The 23,155-nt window shown below is 41.2% G+C and overlaps 1 protein-coding gene across 9 annotated transcripts in view; it reads right to left on the reverse strand.

Annotated features, from left to right (window-relative positions):
* Positions 1-23,155, reverse strand: part of STARD13 (StAR related lipid transfer domain containing 13) — a 537,950-nt gene that overhangs the window by 91,774 nt on the left and 423,021 nt on the right. The window contains exon 1 of one of the 9 annotated variants that reach the window (XM_053214233.1): positions 9,630-9,885. The exons of the other annotated variants lie outside the window; for them this stretch is intronic. The gene's annotated coding sequence lies outside the window, so the exon portion shown is untranslated. Of the gene's footprint in view, positions 1-9,629; positions 9,886-23,155 lie in introns of those variants that run through there. 9 annotated transcript variants of the gene reach the window in all.

The following is a 23,155-nucleotide window of genomic DNA, read 5'->3' on the forward strand; positions in this document are numbered from 1 at the left end:
AAAGGAAATTATGTATGCTGTTACTCATCTTAAAAAATGACCATAGCTTCTATAGAGACTTTGATTCACATGTTTCCTGGGGATACAGCCCCCTTTTGTATAAACATATACACATACCAATATATTATGTGAACTTCAATCTTGTAGTGACTTCAAGGAAAAATTTGTTTTTATAAAAGAACTCACATTTTCCCATGCTTCTTCACTTCTTGTGCAACAACTTTTATGAGATTCTAGTAAACTGTTTTATTTATTTTCCTTTGTTCTTCCCTTCTTACTGGAAGAGATTATCTGGATGTAATCATGTTGAAGGAGAATACATTCTGAATAAGGAGATGCTTTAAATCGATGGCCAACAAGTAAAACGCCCAGTCCTGCCACCACTTTGGATATGGCAACTTAGTTTTACTGGGTCAACACATTCGTTTATTCTAATGCTGTCTATGTTCCCTCAAAGCAAGAACTGCTATTTCAGTAACCTCCTAGTTCATCTCTGCAGATTTAGCTACTCTGTAACCCAGCTGACTAAAGTTGAAGTTTGTGGCAGTAGAAATCCACTGTGTAAATCCCTGGTCTACCTCATCAAAATCCCTGGAGACCGTGTTGTGCTCTCAGCATACTACGCCATAACCCGCTAAATCGTTATTTGTATTCACTGAAGTATCAGTAAGCCTGTCTGGTGTTCCGGCCACCTGGAGCTGACAAATATTTTCCTAATAAGAGGGATACCATAGCAACCAGATTTGTGCCATGGATACAAACCAGGCATCATGGGGCTGCAATTTAAGGTGGGACGCAGACTTGCAGCACCCACAACAGTATTATTGTAAAGAGTGTCCTGAGAACTCAAAATTCAGTATTTTGGGGGGTTAAATTCTATAAACACAAGAATGGAAATCACCCCAGGCCCTAACAGAAGGAAGGCAGTAACTAAGATTGAAAGAGTTTGTGTTTCAAATCCATTTCTTAGAAGCAATGCCACCTTGGACAAGTTAACGAACTTTTCTGAGTCTCAGTTTTCTCATCTGTAAAATAGGAAGAATAATCCTGCCTCAAAGGGCGGCGGTGAGGTTGAAATGGGATGATATCTGTACCGTGGTTAGCAGATGAGAAGGACATGACAACTAACAGCTTTTATCATTAAGATAAACAGGGAGACAATGGATATTTACAGGACATAAGGGCATTGGTCTCCAAAACAGCATGCACATGCAGGTGAATAGATTAGAAATTCCTATCTGTGTTAATTTTAAATATTTTATTTCAGTATTTTAGATATTTTGAGGAATAAATTGTTATGCCAGTGTTCCACGTCCACATCAGGATTTAATACAAGGTGCCCTCACTTAAGCTGTGCACCTGCATGGTGGTTTCTGGGGGTGGGGCGTGGGGAGCGGGAGTTAGTTATGTAGTGCAGAGGGCTGGCATTGGCTATCCCATGTGCACGTTCATTTTCTGTACTGCCCAGTACCACGATGTACTGAAGTCTATACGTACCTAATTAAGAGGATATGTGGAATACACTGCTTACTTTTAAAGAAACTAACCCTCACAAAATGCGCAAGTAACGTAAAAAGATTCCTACAGAGATACCACGAAGAGATGATATTAATTACTAGCAGGAGTGGTCACCAAGCAGTGACAGAGCTGAACATGCCCACTCCCTAGCCCTGTAACATTCACATCTGCAAGGTAAGAACAATGAAAATGTAGTTAGACCAGACAAGAAGTCCGCTAGAATAATTCAAAATGGTCCTGAAGATAATCTAAAAGAGGTATATAAGTAATTGTTTATCAGCTTTGGTCTTTAGGACTTGAGACAGTAAATGATAGTGGACCATGTATATAACTTACAAAATGCAAATAAATCCATTGAAAGTATCGCTCAAGATCATGTTACCGATAGGACCATACATTCGCAGACACATGGGGCCACTGTGCTGGGGACCATGAGTACAGAGTGGGCGTACCATAGGACCATGTCTGACAGATGCTTGGCAACCATTTTCACAGCGTGGCCTGTATCACATTTGTACTAGGGTAAACAACCATGCTGCTGGAAACCCAAGGTCATCAGACAAGGCCTCTGGCTGTCCCAGGCCCTGTTCAGCCAGCCCAATGGCTGAGGAGCTGAGTATCTTTAGCAGACCTATAAACCCTTTGAGAGTACACCCACATCCCAGAGAGGCACCTAGGAGCACACTGCTTGGAAACTCAGTCCTACAGATAGATTTAGGCAGGGCTAATTATTGAAGAACACAGCTATTAGGTCCTAATGCACTCAACTCTATAGAAAAGGAGAGAGAAAGGTTTTTGTTTTTTTGTTTTTTAAATGGACCTCTTAAGAATCAGCCCACTAAAATGTGTCTGTATCACAACTGGGCTTGTTCTGGAGAAGTTACATATTTATGCTATCTCATTCTCCGGTCTGATAAAGGAACAGATTTTAACTACTTACTAACCTTCTCTTTCTTCTCCGTTGGTGAGCATACTCCAGTTCTGCATGGTCAGCGTTCAGCACAGTGTTCCTTACACAGCAAGTGCTAATACGTTTGTTGAATACACAAGGCCACTGTTAAGCTACAAACACCGTTCATCAGTCCTTCTACTCATGCCCAGTAAGGCTGTCCCTGGTTTCAATTCCCAGCCCTAATCCTAGGCTACCTACTCACTCTTAGCTGACTTCACCTCTTTCTTTGATGAGATCAAGACCCCCCTACAAAAGCTGTTTTAACACGATATATATCCATCTAGGTCACTCAATGTAAAACACCCCAAGTCATCTCTGACTCACTCATTCACCAAACCCACCAGTCAGAGACGGATGCTTTCACCGAAGCAGCTGCTGTCTCTCCTCATTCTGCACAACCCTGCCGAAACTGGACAGCTAACTCGTGAGCACCCCAGGCTCACCCTACAGCAGAGCCTCTGCGTCTTCTGCTTCTCCTGTTGGATACGCTCTTGCCTCAGACATCCAGGACCCCTCATTCACTTCAAGTCCTCACTCAAGTCCCTTCTCCAGGAAGCCTTCCCTGGGTCCCTTTTCACAAAGTTAAACCCCTCACTCACACCACCCTTCCCAGTTTCATTCATTGTCTTCATTCATTGTCACTAAAATAAACACCGTTTATTTATTTATGTTGCTCATTGTCTGTCTTCCCCACTAGAACACCACAAGCTCCCTGAGGGCAGGAAACTTTGTTTTCCTGTTTTGCTTACTGATGTTTCTCTACTACCTAAAATTGGGCCTGGTGCTCAGTCGGTGTCCAATCAATATTTGTTGAATGAATAGATGGACAGGTGGATGGATGGATTATTGCAGTGGACCTATAAATGGTATCATTGCTTCCTCCCCAATCCACCCTTCTACCAAAATATTCAGCCTCAATCACTAGTCTCCTCCCAAATTGTCAGTAGCTATGTGCGATTTATGAAATGACATCTGAAAGCCTTCAGAGATGCGCCCCCAATCTCCCTTTACACCCCCATTTCCCAATGCAGCCATTTCTCCATACATCCTAAGGTCTAGTCACACTGGGGAACCATTCACTTATTCTTGAACACACTGCACGCTTTAAATACTTTTTGTTTTTAGACACATATCCTTTTGTCTTGGAATATCCATTCTCTACTTTGCCCTCTACTGAAATCTATGGATATTTCCAGGCTCTGTTCAAATGGCATATCATCCATGAAGCTGCCTCATTCTCTGAATTACATTTTAAGCATGTGTTCCCAGTGCATCGCCTCATGCCTTTAACCAGTATAGAAGTTACTCTCCCTTGAACTGTGTCTGTACCTGCCCCCGAGATGGGACCATAACATCCCTGAATAACATAACATCCTCTGAATGGGGAATCCCTGCTCCTTTTTGCGGTTCCTTGGACACAGTAAATGACTGATAAAAGTTTGTTGAAATGAAATATATGATATCAGTATAGCTGTGGATTTTGTGACGAGGGAATTGTCCTAAGATAAGCATTTAGATCCTTTGTAGAAGGAATACACCAATACCAAATAAATGAACGTCAGTGAGACCGAAAAGAAAAATAAAATTGTAGCTTAAACAAACATGAAATTGGAGCCTTCAGTAATAAACTCTAAAGATACAGATATCTTATTTCTCTGCTGTAATGCCTGGCACAGAGAAGTCACTTAATTTGGAGTTTGATCCTCAGCTAAAAATAAACTGCTTTATTTAAACTGAGCACTTGCTATTGTTGTTTAACCATTTTGTGGTTTTATTCAAGTTCTCGCAAGGCCTCAAGAACACCAGTCAGGATGCCTCCGTGTTACATAAGGGTTAAGAAACTGTATCTCGTCTGCTTGCTGGTTTCTCCTCCGCAGGCCTGTCCCCATAATGTACACAACTAGTCACTGGCCAGGCCCAGTACACGTGGTCCAGTATGCAGGATAATAAGCACGTATGGAAAGAACAGCAGTTCTTAGGAGATTGTACAAAATCATTGTTTTCTTGTGGAAAGTAGAGAACCAATAATTCCAAGAAGCTTTTATAGCACAATCCTTGCTGAGACAGTAGAGAGCGAGTTTATTCAGATAGGGTCCTCCCACCCTTTGCTGACTGCAGAATACACAGGTCTCCTGCAAGGGCCCTCTGCAGAGGCTGAAGGGTAAGGCGTGCTCCTCTCGAGCCTCCTCCCCTCTGGTATGCTGATGGCCCTTACCCTCTTGCTTGGTATCCTGTAGGGCTACCTGGGCTGGTGGATTCTGAGTCCTCCTTCAGCTAGCAGCTTGCTCTCTCGTCTACTTCTAGCTCAGATCATCAGCTGGGCTCAGCTTAAGCTACATAACCGGCCAACCTTACCCCTGTGCTGTCTATTTCTGTGGGTGGAAGCCACTGGCAAGGTGTAGTAAGCTAAGGCACCAGCCCCATGGAGACATGTCGCCTCAGGCTTCCACAGCCTCGTGAGAACAGGCCACTTCAAGGAGCTTTCCTGATTATGAAGCCTTAGGTTTTCTGTGGGATAAACCCCTCAGGACTCCACTTTCTCCTGCTCCCTCTACCCACAGCCTGATGCACTGACACTGCATGCTGGCTTGGCTGCAGCCCATGTGGGGACATGTTGAATTGTCTATTCATTACTGGGTTTGTATTCATTTTTGAACCTGGCATCCCTTCACCATAAAAACAGTGACCTTTTTTGAGGCAAGGGACTTATATCACTTACTCGGCAGCATCCCAAACAGGACCATTTAGAAAGGTCTTTAAAGAAGGCACCTGTTCCTCTACCCTTTTAAGACAGGGTGGGCAGGGGTTCTGAGGAAACGTTCTGGCTCACCAGTAGTCTTTTGCCCCAGGCTCTTTACTGAGAGCTTCAGGAAGTGGCACCTTTAGTGGGGATGCATTCGGAATATTATTCCAAGGACTGAAAAAAGAAAACCTCCCCTCTTGAACAAAGAAGCAGGTGATGGATAGTATCTCTCGGGGGCTGAGGCTCCATTTATCACTGAAGCTGTAAAACAGAGTGGAGCTTCTAACTCAGTTCAGTGTTCAATAACCACACAACCCTGATATGATAGATCGGTTCCAGTATTCCTGTGGTTTATCCTGACATAACTTGCAGAAACTATTATGATAAAATGGCTTTACCTCCTCCAGTGATTCCATGCAAAAAGAGATTAAATAAGGGATTATAAAAAGCTTCCACAATTTACATAGTTTTCTTCAGAGTCATTTAACAAGTAGACTCAAGTTTCCCCTTTTTAACTGTTTTTAACCTCAATTAAAGAGAAAAGCTAAACCAGTTAGATTTCCATTTCTCTGCGATAGTCTATTTTTTAATGCAAACGGGTAAAACAGTCCTCTTGGGTCCCTCCTGATGCTAAATTTTTGTTCCCTCAGAGTTTTCAAATTTTGGCCTCGAAGGTTACCCTATGTTTAATGTTTTCTAAATTTCAAAAAGGGAGAGCAGGGGCGCCTGGGTGGCTCAGTCAGTTGAGCATCTGACTCTTGGTTTCGGCTCAGGTATGATCCCAGAGTCATGGGATCGAGACCCGCATCCACTGAGCCTACACTCAGTGTGGAGCTCGCTTAAGATTCTCTCTTTCTCCCTCTGTCCCCTCCCCCTCTCGAGCTCTCTCTCTAAAAAAAATAAAAATAAAAAAATAAAAAAGGGAGAGAAGAAATTTAGAAGGCTGGTATGAAGTTGCTAAACTTGATTGCTCTAAATATGCCCTTGGTTCTACGTAAAGTATCTAAAAATGGCAGCCCTTAGGTCACTGTAATTAGTGATTAGTAATTGATCAGAAACCTTTGGATTGTTAAGAATTTTATTCAGATTATTAAAATAATGCTGGTTAATTTGCCATTTTTCATAATATTTATGAATAATATCATGTTAAACCTCTTGTTCAGAAAGCTTTGTCTACATTATTTTGTTTTGTTTACCACTACTTTAGGATAATTTCCTAGAAGGGGGATTACTGGATCAGAAGGTCTTGATAAATACTGCCAAACTGCTTTTCAGAAAGATGCTTAGATTTTCTTTTTAAAACATATCTAGCCATAGATATATCAAGGATCTTTCTGAACCGACAGTGTTGATTGATAGTTTTGATTTTTAGTTAGCTAAGTGTAATTAGTAGGACTCACATATGACTATGTAGGTTAACCATTTATTTACATATAGTGCCTTCTGTCATTGGAGTCTCAGGTTCCCATTCTAAATGGGTCTATATACTACATATACTAGGTAGCTTTGGAGGATGAAGAGACTGATAAAAAATATGGAGAAAACATTTAGAAGAGCCCAGGGACAGAAATGAGCAGACTGTGGAGATGCGAAAGCACACAGAATAGTAGGTCAACCTGAGGGTAGGGGTGGGACGTGACTGGCAAGCTCGTTAGTTATTTCCATAACAAGCTCTAGGGCTTCAAACATAGAGGGAAAAAACACACCCTTGAGGAGATCAGAAAAGGGTCAAGAGAAGCCTTTGAATGACAGGCAGGATTTTAAAGAAAGGGAAAATAGGAATATTCCAGGAAGCAATTAGTGACTTTAAAGTTTTCAAAGCGTTATCATATATATTATTGTGTCATTTGCCCTTAACAACAACTTAATGGGATAAGGTATACATTCTCACCCATGTTGCCTCAGAGGAACTAGGAGTCAGCAGGATTAAGTGACTGGCCCAAGGTCGGTCACACAGCTGAGTGGGATGGCTCACAGGGCAGCCGTGCTTCACAATTCAGTAGACGGTGCCCATGGGATGGTTTTGTTTGGAGCATGGTGGTCATGGTAGCTGATATTGACAGGTCTGACTTCTGACTTCCCACATCCTTTGCACTCTACTAAATGGCTATCATGTTTATCATGTAAAATGAAAATACACTAGTGGCTCCTACCTTTTACTTTCAATATTTTATACACTGTTGCTTTTATTGGAATACGTGAGGGAAATTCTCTCTCATATATATACACATACATTTATATGTATGTATATATATATATATCATATGAAGCTAAGCATACCTATGCATGTATGTATTTATTTAAATATGACATATATGGATATATCAAATGTAAGAAAATATTAGGTACCCGAATTTGCACTATCTTCCATTTTCCTTATATTGGGAGTTGAAAAAATTGTATATATATTTAACTATACTAAATCAAAGTAGTATTGCTCCAATTTGAACCCAACTGCTAAAACTTCAACCTGTTGGAGGAAATTACTGGTATTCCACAATGCCGGAATTGTGGTGAGAGAATCAAAGAATAATTTCACATAGAGACAAAAGGCCAGTGCAAGTACCTTCAAGAGCAGGCTTCTGCAAACAAAAGTACTATTATATGAGACTACAGAATTTTGTTCTTAGTGACCCAGAGTTTTTCAGCTTTTTCAGTGTAGTGTAGTTCTGTCTAAGAAAATGAAGGCAACTTCATAAATGACACAAATACAAGACACATTGTAAATATCTTACTGGCATTTGAAATGTCTCGAGGAGGCATTTTAAGCAGCAAAACAGATTTATTAAAAGGTTAGTGATCGTCCTCAAGGTCGCCACGTTAGGTAGCATAAGGGGGGGAGGGTGGCTGAAACCCAAGGCTTTTGACTGTTATCTTGGTCCCTGCCATGAGTTAAAAACGTCTTCACGAGATCTCACACGGGCACTGTCAGAAATGGGCAAATATCTTTCACACATTCGGCAAACAGGTCTGGATGCGACCCTGTCGGATGTCAGCATATGTTAGCACATGTGAGTTTAGCTCACACAGAGTATACTGGCAAATCTGACAGCCTCACATGCAGACACGAGTTTCGACATCAAGAGGAGCGTGTGCCAGAATTTTGCAGAGTATCCCGTGCATGTCTGAAGGACCGCGCATGCTGCGCTGAGTCCGTGTCAAGAACCCTGCTCCTGAATACTTTTTTCCTCCCATTCTTCAAACCTAGACTATGGGAAACAGGTTACGCTCAGAAAAGACAGTGAGACAAAACACTCAACCTTCCGTTTATGACTTCCTCAATAAGAAAAGGCATAAATGTGGCACTTATTACGAAGCGTGTGGAAAGGGCCCCCCAGAAACCATATGGTTGTCCGTGGCGGCACAGTCTCATTCAAAGGTGCCAAGAACACTAATGAGACGAGAATTTCAGCAAAAGCAGAAATAGATCAATACTTCTCCCCCACTCGCAGTTGTCCCCACCATCAGTCACTGCGCTTGCTCTATGTAAATGAAATCAATCAGCGGGGATTTCTGTAACATGCATACAACAGTTGTCTTCTAGGCTCTACCAGAAGATAAATGATTCCAGACATTGGACTGCAGCCATGTTCCCACACATGCTACAAAGTTCTGACATCCATATTGGGCCATCACACTGAGTGGTTTCTGCTTTTGCGAGTTTACAGCCAGTGCTTCTCCTTCTGGTTTGGACTAGACAGCCTGCTAAGGCTGACGCATAAAAGTCCCCTCCTGCCTGTGTAGAACGAAGGAGAACTACCTTTTTCCAACAGAGGGGCTCCAAAAATGTTTAAAAATGTAGTAAGCCTAAGTAACAGGGTTGTTTGGTATGGCAGCGTATGTTCTGGAAAAGGGTAGAAGGCTTTTTGAGAAAGACAAACTAAAAGATCCAGAAGCAGCTTCCTTTAAAAACGATGTGAACACAGTAAGGTGATGTGGAAGGCGCACAGAAGTCTAGGTCACACTCATGGCTATTTACTTAGCCGACCCCATGGAATTAAACATCCAAGAGATAACATTTTCTGCTAGCCTCTTAAATCTGAGACATGGGCACTTTTCTCACTAACTTGCCTTTGGGGAAAGATACAAATAATTTTGCTCATACTTCAAAAAATTAAGAAAAAGAAAGTCCTGTGTCAGTATCTATGGTATAACCGACATAAAAACAAATCTCTGAGGTTAAATAGAAGTAAACCAAATCTTATAGTAACTTTCAAATGTTTTTCAAGTGAATAATCAAAATGAGAGGCACTGCTTTAAATTTTAAATCCAGTTCTTGTTAAAAGAATGTCCTTCTAAATATCAAATACACCACAAAGAAAACTTTATATATCCGTCACAAAAGTCACAGTGCAAATAGGCAGTAACTGTTGTCTTACCCACCCCCGCCTCCTTTCCTATGGAATACAAACTTACTTTGTTCAAAAATGTCCTTAGGCTGTGCTGTACCTTTGAAACAAAACCACTGTCTTCTTCATTTCATTTTCTGTTTTCTTGAAAACTGCTCCTCCGAAACTGACAGATGGTGCCTCTGTCACTGAGTGTTTCCTCTTCGTTATCTCTGCCAGCTAATATTTCCTCTGTGCTTAGCTGTTGTCTGTGAGCCTGTTCCACATCATTCTAGCCTGATCAATGGTGTGCCTGGTTTGAGGTTGGTTTTGGCCCCGCCTCCAGCTCTAAGAGAAAAAACGAAAACTCACAGCTGGATTTCCTATAAATCCTCTCTTTTAAATCTGGCTCTGCAGCTATGGCATATACTAGAGGGGAAAAGCTGCCAGTCTGTCACAAACCAAGGGGACCATCTTCTCCTAGCTGCCCCCCCACACCAACGCCAAGCATGTATATTATGTAACAAATCCCATTTTAAAAACTTCCTAGGCCAAGAGGAAGCGTTGTTAAAACAGGTTTATCTTTTTCCTTGCTTAAAGAGACTCAAAAGAAGATGCCCATGAATGAACCTGCCCCCCACACACTCACTATACCTTGCCCCCCGACACCCATCCATGATGGAATAATATTTAACATATTAAAACTGTGAAAAGTGATTCCAAGGAGAAAATGCCAAAATAGTACATTACAAATAATTTCTATCCTAAAACACAGGTCATCATGCATATTCAGATGACATCTTTAAAAAAAAAATTTTTTAATGCTTATTTATTTTTGAGAGAGAGAGAGAGAGCCAATGAGGGAGGGGCAGAGAGAGAGGGAGACACAAAATCCGAAGCAGGATCCAGGCTCTGAGCTGTCAGCACAGAGCCTGACGCAGGGCTCGAACTCACAAACCACCACAAGCTGTGAGATCCATAATCTGAGCTGAAGGCAGAAGCTTAACTGAGCTTAACTGAGCCACCCAGGCACCCCCAGGTGACATTACATCTTAAGCAACAGGATTTGCTAATATTTATACCACCAATGAACTACATGAATCAAGAGAATATATGAGATGCATTTTTGGGTCTAGCTGAGAGTTCTACCACGTAAAATAGAAGAGCTGAATGTGTAAACTAGTCTGCTCTGTAAATCAGTAGGACAGAGGGTATATTTTCCAAGTGACATATTCTGCAGGCAATAGTAATCAAACTTTATCGGGTAGAGGAGCTGAACATTTTTAGAGCAAATAGGTTACATGTTACAAAAATAAGGATTTGAAGGCTGTGCTGGAATCCAGAATCAGAAGGCCTGGGTTCAGGTCCTCGGACAGCGTCCTTGAACAGGAAAGGCATAGAGTAAGCCCTGGAGACCTCACAGGTGATTGCAAGATTAAATTAAGACAATAAAGTACTATGTTGTTATTATTCAACGTTTGTATTGTTCTTTTCAACAACAGAGAGAATATTAAATGAGTATAAATATTTAATCTGGCAAAGGATGGTACCAAAATAAATACTAGCCTGTGATAAAGAGCACTAGAGATAAAAGGATTCCGGGAATAATGCGCAGGGTATAAAGTACATGCTGAGGACAATAGCAACTCAGACTTTGAATATCTGAACTCTTCGATAAGAGAGAATATGCAGGAAGCACAGGTCAGAGGGGGGTTGAGTAGTAAAAGTCTGAAACCTTGGCTCTCTTTCCATATCCTCACAAAAGAATATGGAACTGTCATCTGCTTTTAGTCCATAAGCCCCTTAAGGGCAGGGACATACACAATTGGCATTTGTTGAATAAGTGAATGAGAACTTGAACTAGGTGAGAGGTGCTCCCTCTAAGGGAGGGAGTAGAGATTATTATGAGAAGCCTGAGCTTGAAAGTGGATAATCAGTACTTGAAGGTGGAGACTTCCTATGTGCCCTTCCAGTGTCTTCAAATGCAAGATTGGGATCAGTAGGCAAAGAGACTTTCTGGGTCACTGAAAGGAGAAGAGATTTTGTTCAGGGATCCCTGATCTGATCCAGCTTTCTACACTCCCCCCCCCCCCCCCCCCCCCCCCGTGACTCCCCTGCCTCCCACTTCCTCTCCGGAGAATGTCATCCTGCTGACAATGAGTATGAGTCAAAAACCAGGATGTTTGTAAACATCCCCTTAATGCAAGTGCTTGGATTGTTAGGGTAAATTCCTCCTAAATGGGGATGCAAGTCCTTGCTTGCTGTGGCTGGCAAGAAGTCAGCCTTCCAAGTCTAGCAGGATCCTACTCCATGTGCTCTTTGTAAGGGTGGCAGTGGACCCCAGGAAAAGGGAAGGCAGAAGAGATGGGCTCCTGTTCCCACCCTGCCTGCCACCTCACCGCCAATGGGTTTCTTCTGTATTTTGACTAAGTACACCGGAAAGGTAATCTACTTTCATATTAATGGCTTCAGGTGTATAATCTCTGAATTATAGCTGAAGGGCTAGGCCCATTTGGGGTAAGTGAATTTACCAATTGTGAAGATCTAATCTAATAAATATACTTTTAATGCCATACTTATAGAAGGCCTTCCACTAAACACACCACAGGATACATGCTTCCAGCTCTCCAGCTACCACTGGTTTCTAGCAGCACAAATGACTACAATCAAAAACAGGATCTGAGACCAGCAGGGGACAGAGTGCAGCTGTGCTTTGAGGGGGGAGGATCACATCTAGGTTGGGGGGTGGGAGTGGGAGAATCCAGAAAACATGATTAGGGTGGTAGCATTAAAGTTTGCGAAGGTTTTGCACAGGCAAAAACGGGGGTGGGGGGGACACCTGAAAGAGAAGGACACTCTTAGAGTAAAAACGATGAGCTCTAGGGCAAGGCAAGCTCAGGAAATAGCGAGGTATCCGGTTCTGCTGAAGCATAGGGACCTGGCGAATCACAGGGGATGAGACTCCAAAGACGGGTTGGAGCCCCATTGTGGTGTGGCCTTGAATGCTGGGAGGGGTGGGGGGTGTTTAATACTGAGTTCAATCAGCAATCATGAGCCCTGGGAGGTTTGGGAACACAGGTGTAACATAATCTGAGCAGCGAGGTCTAGTAACCATGTTTAGGGTGGATTATAAAGGAGACAGCAGGTAGACTGACCCACTACTGCAATAATGTAAGCAAAAGGTCATGAAGCTCGAACTTGGAGGATGAGGGTAAGGCAAGGAAGGGTGCTGCAGCAACTGCATAGATATGAGAGTCGAGGGAGATGAGTTAAAGAAAATGCCACTCGGAAGATTTTTTCCAGGAGATATTTGCAGACATATATATGAACACGTATAAGTTTTTATTTCAGCATTAGCTGTAATTGCAAAGGACTGAAAACTGCACAATGCCCACCAATAAGGAACTTATAATTTATGGTATATTCATATAATGAAATACTGTACAGCCATTTAAAATATATATGCAGCTACGAGAAAAGCCATTGTAGAGTACTGACAATAGGCACCAGAATGGCAGTGTATAACCATGGCAGAGGAAGAAAAATATTGGGGAGTGGAATATGCACTAGGAGGGGGCCTCAGAATGTGGATTCTACTCCCACATTGGCACCTGCGTTCCCCAGAATCAGGACAACCTAGATTTGTGCAGTGTACAACCTACTCAAATATATGTGGCAGCTATGCCCATGACCACCAACTTGCAAGGTGCCAAAAACCTGCCTAATTCAGCCCTGCCCATTTTCATGGTCAGAAGCCCAATACCCAATGTGCCTGGGCAAATCAATACTTGAAAAAGGAACACCATTCATGTTGGAGACAAAAATACTTTTCAGGATTATACCAGATAGCAAAGCAAATGGTCTGACATCCGAAGCTTCCCATTTTTATGAAACTCTGAGCACAAGAAGTCAGTGAGGCATCAAAGCCACATCTATGCCCAGGTGTAAGTGCATTGCAAACTCACAAACCAAGCACAGCAGTAATAATTGGGACTCATATGTTGAAATGCAAACCAGAACTACAATGAGATACCACCTCACACCCATCAGAAGGGCTAAAATTAAAAAAAAAAACAAACCCAAGAAACCACAGGCATTGGTGAGGATGTGAATTCCTTTTTAGGAATCCTTTTGCACTAACAGTGGGAAGGCAAACTGGTGTAGCCATTGTGGAAAACAGTATGGAGTTTCTTCAAAAAATTAGAAGTAGAACTACCCTACGATCCAGAAATCACACTACTGCGTATTTAACCTCAAAATACAAAAACACTAATTCAAAGGGGTATATGCACCCATATGTTTATTGCAGCATTATTTACAATAGCCAAACAATGGAAATAGTTCAAGTGTCCATCGATAGATGAATGGATAAAGATGTGGTGTGTGTATATATGCTATATATAATGGAATATTATTCAGCCATAAAAAGAATGACATTTTGTCATTTACAACAACATGGATGGAGCTAGAGAGTATAATTTTAAATCAAATACATCAGAGAAAGACAAATACATATCATCTCACTCATATGTGGAATTTAAGAAACAAAACAAGTAAGCAAAGGAAAAAAAAAAAGAGAGACAAACCAAGAAACAGACTCTTAACTATAGAAAATAAACAGATGGTTACCAGAGGGGAGATTGGGGAGATGGGAGAAACAGGGGATGGGGATTAAAGAGTGTACTTGTGATGATGAAAAAAAAAATAAGATGATAAAAAAAGAAAGAAAGAAACCGGAACCAGGTGAAGAAATGGTAATGACTTTGCAGAGAGGAGAGCAAACCTAAGTGCTTATAGGGAGGGCTAATGAAGAGAAGATTCAAGAAGATTCAAGATTCAAGTAAAAGATTCAAGTAAAAGCTGGACCTCTATACAGTGGAACTAGCTCAGTCTAAGGGGCAGCTAGATCTGAGAGTCCTTGGTTCCATCCTCTCCGCAACACATGGAAAAGGTGCAACATATATGGTTTATGGAAATAACAGTATAGCCCTAACCTCAGGGACCCCTTACAGAGTAGGGCAAAGGTGAAGTAACAGATTAAGTGATATTCTACAGACTGTATGGTTCAGGCCCCCCAGTTCCCTTTCTTCTAATTAGCTCTGGGACAGCAGAAACCAGGCTTATATCCCTGGAAGTTTATATATGGAAGCTCATTCTCTGCAGAGATAAAACACCTTAAAAAAAAAAAGATAGAGTCCAGCCTCTCAGAAGGGGTGCAAAAATTCAGCAGCAAGCCCTGGGGTCTACAACAGCCAGCTGTGGTTTGAAAGGGCACCCACAGGAAGGGTCCAAGGGGCTCCCTGGGGATTTTTTCTTTTTTGCAGAGAGCCAAGCCTGACAATTCAATGTTTCTCGTCAGCTCTAGAGAGAGGAACACATACTGAGGAACCAGGGACTTCAGTGAGGAACACTGCACATCAAGGCAAGAGATGTTCAGATGTAACAACGGGTAGACAACATGCCTTGTGCACAGAATCTGTGCAAGAGCAAATTAAGAGTAGTATTTTGCGACTGGTGAGAACAGTATGGCTTCCGGGATAAGAGTACACTGGTTCTTTAATGCAGTGAAAAAACTGCCTTTTATGTTCCAAATGCCTGGGTTCAAATCTGGACTCTGCCAGGTACAAGCTGAGTGAGTTTAGGCAAGTTGCTTGAGATCCCTCATTGTTAAATGGAAAATAATAATATTCCTCTTGGGCTTGTTGTGAACATTAAGTGGGTTAATACATGTAAATTGCTGGGAATGGAGCTTGGCATAAAGATTCAATACTTACCATTCCATAGTTAGAATTTTAAAGCATAGGTGATTACGACTACACTTACAGGGCTGAATATGATTAATCGCGACTCAAGAAACAGAACTCTGCAAGAACAGCTAATTGCAGTACTCGTCTGTAATTTACTCTAAAATACTTGGGTCTGTATGGTGCAGAGTTATGTGTGTGTCACTTGGGTTCAGTTCTAGCATGCTGCTAGCATCTAACCAAGCATTCCAAGTCCGAGATAGTCTCGCTGGTTTCTAAAGAGGGAGCTGCACGGCGGGACCTGCCGATAGAAGCCCCACTGGCACCACCACTCCGTCAACAATCTCCAGTTGGCATTCTGAGCGTCAAAAAGAGGTTGCAACTGGTGAAAATTGTTACTGTCGCCTAGTGTGCTTGGTGGTCTCAAGGTATTCAAGAAATATGGACTGGCTAAAAGTATTTCAGTGTAAAATCCAGTAAGGTCTTTACCTGTGTCTCTGGTGACAATGCCCCAGTCTAAATCCCAAAATAGTCCTAGACGTGTTATCAACATGAATTGGTCAAAAGGTTCTGGGGAGAGTAGATCATCTTTTGCTTTAAAACTGCTTATTTTGCTACCATTATTTACCAAAAAGAACCTAAGAGTTATGCACGACCAATGTAATCACTGTACGTTCACTTAGCCACGATATCCTGGAGAGTTTGGCTGGTCTGACGCTGGCTACAAAGGTGACAGAATCTGTATTTGGAATCTGGGTGCTTGCCTCAAGCCTCTCTCGACTCTTTCCGTAAGGCTGTGGTTGAAGCATCTGGAAGAAAAGTGAAACACTGGGACTTGCATGCATACAGGTTATGTGAATTGATTTACATGTGGGGGTTTTGTTTGCTTCATAAGTGTCTGTATTATCTGGCAGAATTTGGTCCTATGTTTGGTTATCAATATGACTTGATTATGAGGTTGGGAGAGTAGCTGACCCTCTTTTGCTTCAAAATTTCCTCTTTGGCTACTATTATTTAGCAAAAAGAACCTAACAGTTGTGCATGACCAATGTGACCGTTTTATTTACTAATAAAGGCAGCATGAGACGTGGAACCCATAGGACATTGAAGAAGATTAGCAAACATTCCAAAGTTTGCTTGACCAAAGAGCCCAGGACAAAGAGGTTTATTTTGGTCATATCTGCTTTAGTTATTGGATTCTAAGAAATTCACCAATCTCTTGGCAAAAAGGAATTAGAGAAAAAACACACCAGAAGGGTACTGTATATTATTTATATTATGTTGTGAATATATTCATAAATATGAAAATACAGTTCCCATCCTGTAAGATGGGTTCATTCATTTTTTAATAAATTGTTATCTTCACAAAGAAATCAAAGAATATCTAACACATTCTAATAACTAATAAAACAACCTTCAAAATACTTTCCTTTACAATAATTTTAATTACACCAAATAATGCTCTGTAAAAATTCAAACAAAAGTCTATTTTTATTTACAACTCCTAATTCTGCTTCTCTCTCTAGAGGTTATCACTAGTAATAGTTTAGTGCCTATCTTCCAAACTTTATAGATATAGTCATAGGTCTTTATAGGTATATAACATACACATACACATATCTTATATACGTAAAACATACACGTATATGTCTACACATATATGTACATATACACCCATTAGGAAATTCTTTTTATATGAATAGAATCCAATTATGTGTATTATTCAAAGACTTATTTTGTTTACTTAACAATATGTCTTGGAGATCTTCAGCTGAACAGATAAAGCTACTAGCTTAATCCGATGGAACCCAAGTGACTATTAATCTAATGTCTGATACCAGGGAGGCCAGACCAAGAAAGTTGCAGAGCTCCAAAATGGAGTCAGAAACATGCTTGTGCCTTTCTGGGTGAGTCACTTGTCCACCTGAGGCTGAGAGATCTGTCCCTGCTGTTCCTCTCTAATAGTTTTACATCCTGAGCAATATGGTAGAATAGATGGATAAATGAGTGACCACACAAACTCATAAATGAAAAAAAATAATTAATTGAATAAAAATTCAATTTCTTGACTTGTTTCAGGTGACTGTCTCTCTAGCATGCACACAGGTATTTGGAGTATGGCTTTTCTCTACCCCATTTTAAGCAGAAAATAAATACCACCTTCTACTGCTGAGTTAGTCTTCCTTACGGCAATGGCAATGTCAAATTTCCAGATTTGCATATTAGGTTGCTTGGGTGCACATGCACTGAGAGCATAGGCGAGAAGCGACATGTACTCGTCTGCAGGGGTCCCACAGACAGGTACAGGCACATGCAGTTATGCACAATAAGGGTTTTGTGACTTCTCACAGTGCCTAGTGTCATGGAGCCCATTTTCAAGTTGCAACTTGTAGTTTTCAGGTTCTCAGGATACTATGCATGCCTCCAACACAATTTCAGTAGCAAACATTCCAGGTAATGTCGAAAACCAAACAAACGCATGTTTATATTGTGCTCTAAAAACAAACTCTCCACAAATCAAGCATTTAACATTCCTAAATAGGGATCACAATCTATCACATAATGTCTACTACATTTACACTCCTTTCTTTTTTTGGAAAAGAACGGTACCTTTCGTCATAAAATTAACAAAATTTCACTTTGCTTTTAGTACATGATGTTTAAAATGGAGAGTTCTGTGAAGCCATTATGTTTTTAGATTGAGGCAACCTACCCCCACCTCTGATATATTCTAATTTTGAAGTAAATCAAGGTAATTGGCTCAGCTGCTTGGATTATTGACCCTGATCCCTGATTTTTTTTAAACTTTCTTTATCTAAGAAGATTACATAAGAAAAATCTGACAGCAGATCTGCAGCATGAGGACCTCAAAATGCACCGGATGAGTAATGACAGCTGTACATGGAATTCAAATGATAAGAACTTAATTCCACATCATGTACAGCTTCAAAATGTCAGCACTGTCTTATCTGTCTGGATGTTCCACTGTACATACGGGATTTCGATTTCAGTATTTGTAAAATTCCAGAAGCTACACACTTCTGGCTTCCATTACCTAAAGAGAGAGAGAGACAGGGAGAGAAAGAGAGAGAGAGAGAGATTGAGAAATAGGGGGAAATTTTTCATCAGCAAAAAACAAGCCGTGCATTAAAAAAGAAGAAAGATCATATGGATAAGAATAACTGTTGTAACTAATATAAGCGATGAAAGAAAAAAAAATCTCCATCACGTCAACATCTTTCCTACAAATCTGATGCTCTGGAGAGCTAGTTGGCTTGTAGTTTCTGTTACCAAGGAACAAAACCTACCCTGAATCTCTGGTGGTAGGGAAGGTATGTGGAGTTTTGGCATTCAGCAGCCACAGACCAGAGAAAAGTCAACAGTGAGGCAGAAAGTATAAACTACCTGCTGGGGAGAGGCCAATTTCATGCACTGTGTTCATGACAGTTCTGCAAGAATGGACTTGCCTCTTGGAATCTGGCACTACTATTCTTCAGGATTGTCTACTAATTCCATGCTTGTATTCTCCTTTCACCCCCACTATCTACTAATCCTTGAACTGTAAACATCAAATCTTACACTGGTTTAAATTTTCAATGGTGTTATCTTTAATTCTGGGCAGAGAAATCCAGAATTCCTTTGTGTAACACTTAGCACAGAGGCTTGCTTTAATTATGATGCTAATGGACATCTACAATGCAGCCCCAGTTTGGGGGAACAAAGCCCCTGGTCACACAGCAAGCCAGGCTGAGCACTTACTGAACTGAATTTCTTCCACTGTTTTGAAGATTATGTCACCTATCATTGCCTCATCCAATTTGTATGTAGCCCAGAGTTTTGACTTTTATTTAGGATTCCCATCAAAAATTGGATTACGCAACACATTTTCTACACCGCCCCCCGCCCCCCGCCCCCGCCGCCGCCCAAAATCTAGTATCTCTTTTAAAGTTCATTTTGCAATTTCAGGGAAGAGGCAGGCCTAAAGTAGATTCTGAAACTATAATGAACGTCATCTTTTTACAACCTCCCAAACCAAAAGCACATTCCTCTTTTTTTTTTCTTTTTGGTTCCTATCTGACTACTTTCTAACAACAACTCCACATGATTTGATTGAAGCCAACTTCAAAACCAAACTTGGAGGCATACTTATCTAAAAGGTTCAGGAATCCTAGGCTCCCAAACTTGTTTTTCATTTTGCTGTGAAGTGTGGGTGGCCATGAGCATTCCTGGCGGCTATAAGGCATTTGCTAATGTATTTGACTTTTAAAGTTGTTAATCATACTTATCAACACGGGCAAGCAGCACTGGCCACAGAAGATTAGCTACTCTACTGTAATGCTCCCCGTAATCCGAACACAGGAATGTCAGCGTGGACTGATAACTACCGTAGCCAGTTCCAGCCTTCAGTGACTTCAGACCTTATTAAAAACCTTAGCTTTTAATAAATCCCAGATTTTCTTTTCTATCACCTTACACACCCACATACACACACACACACACACATGCTCTCATGCGCACAAGCACATACATCCCCCTTTCTCTTGCGATGGTAGCTAAGATGGAACACTCACAGTGCTATACACTGTGTAGGTTTTTTAAACAACTAGAATGTTCTTTAGAACACCAGCCATATTTTGAGTTTCAAGGTGGCCTTTACTGTCAAGAGATTCAGGTGCTACTGACCTCATAAGAAAAATGTGTACAACAATCAGCAAGAGCCTGGTTTCCAGGGAAACTAAACCTTGTTTAAATCCTTTGGAAGCATTAAATTCAAACTATAGTTTTTCCCACGAGACACACAAACCATTGCTCCTTAGGAAAGAATATATTTAGAGAACAAGAAAATGCTTTGTCCATCTCAGAAGTGAGAGCATCAGAGATTTCAAGAAGAGAATGAATATTCTAGAAAAAAAAGGGGGGGACCTAGAGCTGAGCCCTGCTAGTCTCTGATTGGTGGAATCCTGCTTTCACTTAAGGGACTCTTCTTTAAACAGAGCATGTGTTTCATCAACAGACTTACTTCTGTTTTGTTGGAGTCATGCTAAAGTTCCCATGTTTGAAGCATGGCCTCTGTTCTTCCTAGCCCATCTTAACACTGCAAGGCTAGTATTAGCTTTACCTCTATAATCCAAAACAAAACCAGTAAAGGCTCATCTTCTTCTTCTTCTTTTTTTTTAATGTTTATTTATTTTTGAAAGAGATAGATTGTGAGCAGGGGAGGGGCAGAGACAGAGGGAGACACAGAATCCGAAGCAGGTTCCAGGCTCTGAGATGTCAGCACAGAGCCTGACGCAGAGCTTAAACTCACGGACCGCGAGATCATGACCTGAGCTGAAGTCGGACGCTTAACCGACTGATGGCTCATCTTCTATTTCAACCCTCAGCCAACTCTCCACATAATGCCTTCCAGGTAACTTCTAAACATTTACTTTATACTATATCATGATTTTTTTAAATACCAAACCTGATGACCCTGTTGTTTTTTCTATCATATCATAGAGTTTGGAGCCATAGTGCTTGGACATAATAATGCTCACCATTATATCAGTTTCATCACTTGGAGATGTGGCTGCTTCATGGGTTGGATGGGATTGAAGACCTATGGGATTGGAAGACTATGGGAAACTGAGAAATCTCATTTTCCAGGTGTCTTCCAAGGAAGATTAAGGTATCATTTCCCTAAAGTATTGGAGTGCAGACCATTCCAAAAACAGAGATGGATCAGAAAGCTTCTTGGGATGAACAGTATGATTGATTAGTAATATTTGATCATATGCCATCTTTCACAGCTCATACAACATGAGATTTGAAAAGACAGCTCCCACCTCCTCCAGGTCATTGTTTCTGGGGACATGTGCAAATTGAGTACAGATCTAGCACTTGTGGAGGGGAGGGCAAACTGGAGACATCCCCCACCCTCATGACTTTAGAGCTTCCTACCTCCTACCACCATTGCATCACCCAGCCTCGTCAAAACCCTCTCTGTCCAGCCTGCTCCTGCCAAATGTGCCACTTGTCAGGCTGAGCAATGGGGAGAAAAGGGCCATTTATTTTCTGGGCAGGAAGTCGGTGTGCTGTGAGGGCACAATGACATTCATGAGGACCAGTAGGCCATAGATCCATCCGAGTCAATGAGAAGCCTCTCCACCAAGACTCTTCCACTCATTGCTGTGCTAGGTATAACAGGACCATCATTTGATGGCTCTTCCAAAACAAGAAGATTCAAGAGGACAGCTCAGAGAGAGTGAGAGAGGACAGGGCAGCCCCTGCTGAGAACACCACTGAGCCAGAGATAAGGCAGATCATCATTAAAAATATTTTCAAAGTTAAGCTTACATTACTTTTCTACCAAAATGCAGCTTTACCGAAAAACTACCAGCCCAGGAACTATGCTGGAGCTAAAGATAAATAAGGCATGGTTCTGTCGTTTGGCAAGTCCTCAGCCTAGCAAGGCAGGTAAATCAAGAATTGCTTATTTCTAAAGAGAAGGCCAAAAGATATTAATATTTATGAAGTGTCTGCTTAATGGCAAAGCTTGGGGCAAACTATATTACACACACACACACACACACACACACACACACCTCATTTTATCCCCACTTTACAGATAAGGAAACTGAAGCTCAGATGTGAGTGGTGCCGAAAGCCACACAGAAGTCGCCGACTCTATTCAAAACTAGGTCTCACTCCAAAGCATGTCATTCCAAAGCCTGTGTGTTCCTACGCTTCACTTGTCTGACTTACAGCAACCTGCTTATTCTCTCTGCTAAATAAAATACAAGAAATGTTGCAAATAGCTTAACACCACAAAGGTACTCTATAAATTCAAGATGGCGTTATTGTAACATAGCTGCTTATCTTCCATTCAGTTGTCTGTGAAGAACAGATGGCAGTTTCTGTATTCTTTAAACCTGGTTTTGTGATTTCGATATTAAAAAGACAGAAGAATACTCTGTGATAAATACGGATTAGGTCCCATCATGCTACGCTTGGTTGTACTGAACAATACGGTGGTGGAAAACCTGAGATGACGTGTGAGATGACGTCTGTGAGAAGAAAATCTAATGGTAAACCTAGATTTCTGGATGGCTCTAAAAATAAGGACATCGGAAATATACAGAATATGTTCTTTCCCTAATTTTAAAAATATAACAGACATGTATTTAGCATGACTATTATATATAGAGTACTATGTAAGATGCTAGGGGGCTGGATATGAGAATAATGAAAAGAAACCTCAAGATAACTTTCCACACAGTGAAGGAGATGATGACCATGTGGTATGTCCCAGCTCAAGGGTGTGACTGCAGGGTAGGGAGTCAGCGAGGGGTCCGGTAAGAAAATAAACAGCTGCAAGATTCCACATTGAAGTGCTGATGGGCAGAGGGATCACTTTAAATCATATGCCTGCAGCACCATATCAAGAACTTATAATCAGACCCCTGTCCCTGCTTTAATTTTTTCCTCCAGGGCACATTTCACCTTCTGCCACTCACTTACGTGGTTTAACGTCCACCTCTGTTCTGAATAAAAGCTCTATGAGGCAGGGATTCTTTTTCTTTTGTACACAGATATATCTTTAGTGGCTAGAACAGTGCCTACCCCATAGTAGTCACTCAAATGTGTAGCAAATGATAAATGAATCATAAATTGATGCACACACATGGAAACCAGGTGAGGGAGCAAACTTAAAGGCCAGCAAATGCTTATAAACAATAAGGGAATGAGCTTCCTCGAGGGCACGAAACATATCCATCTGAAATTCAGGGTAAAAAAATCTGGAATAATTTATTATTTTACATACTAGACAATGAGTATTACTTGGTTCTAGATAATGAGTATTAGCTGGGTGTAGACAATGAGCATTAGC

The sequence above is a fragment of the Acinonyx jubatus genome, chromosome A1, assembly GCF_027475565.1.
Source record: "Acinonyx jubatus isolate Ajub_Pintada_27869175 chromosome A1, VMU_Ajub_asm_v1.0, whole genome shotgun sequence".
NCBI lineage: Eukaryota > Metazoa > Chordata > Mammalia > Carnivora > Felidae > Acinonyx > Acinonyx jubatus.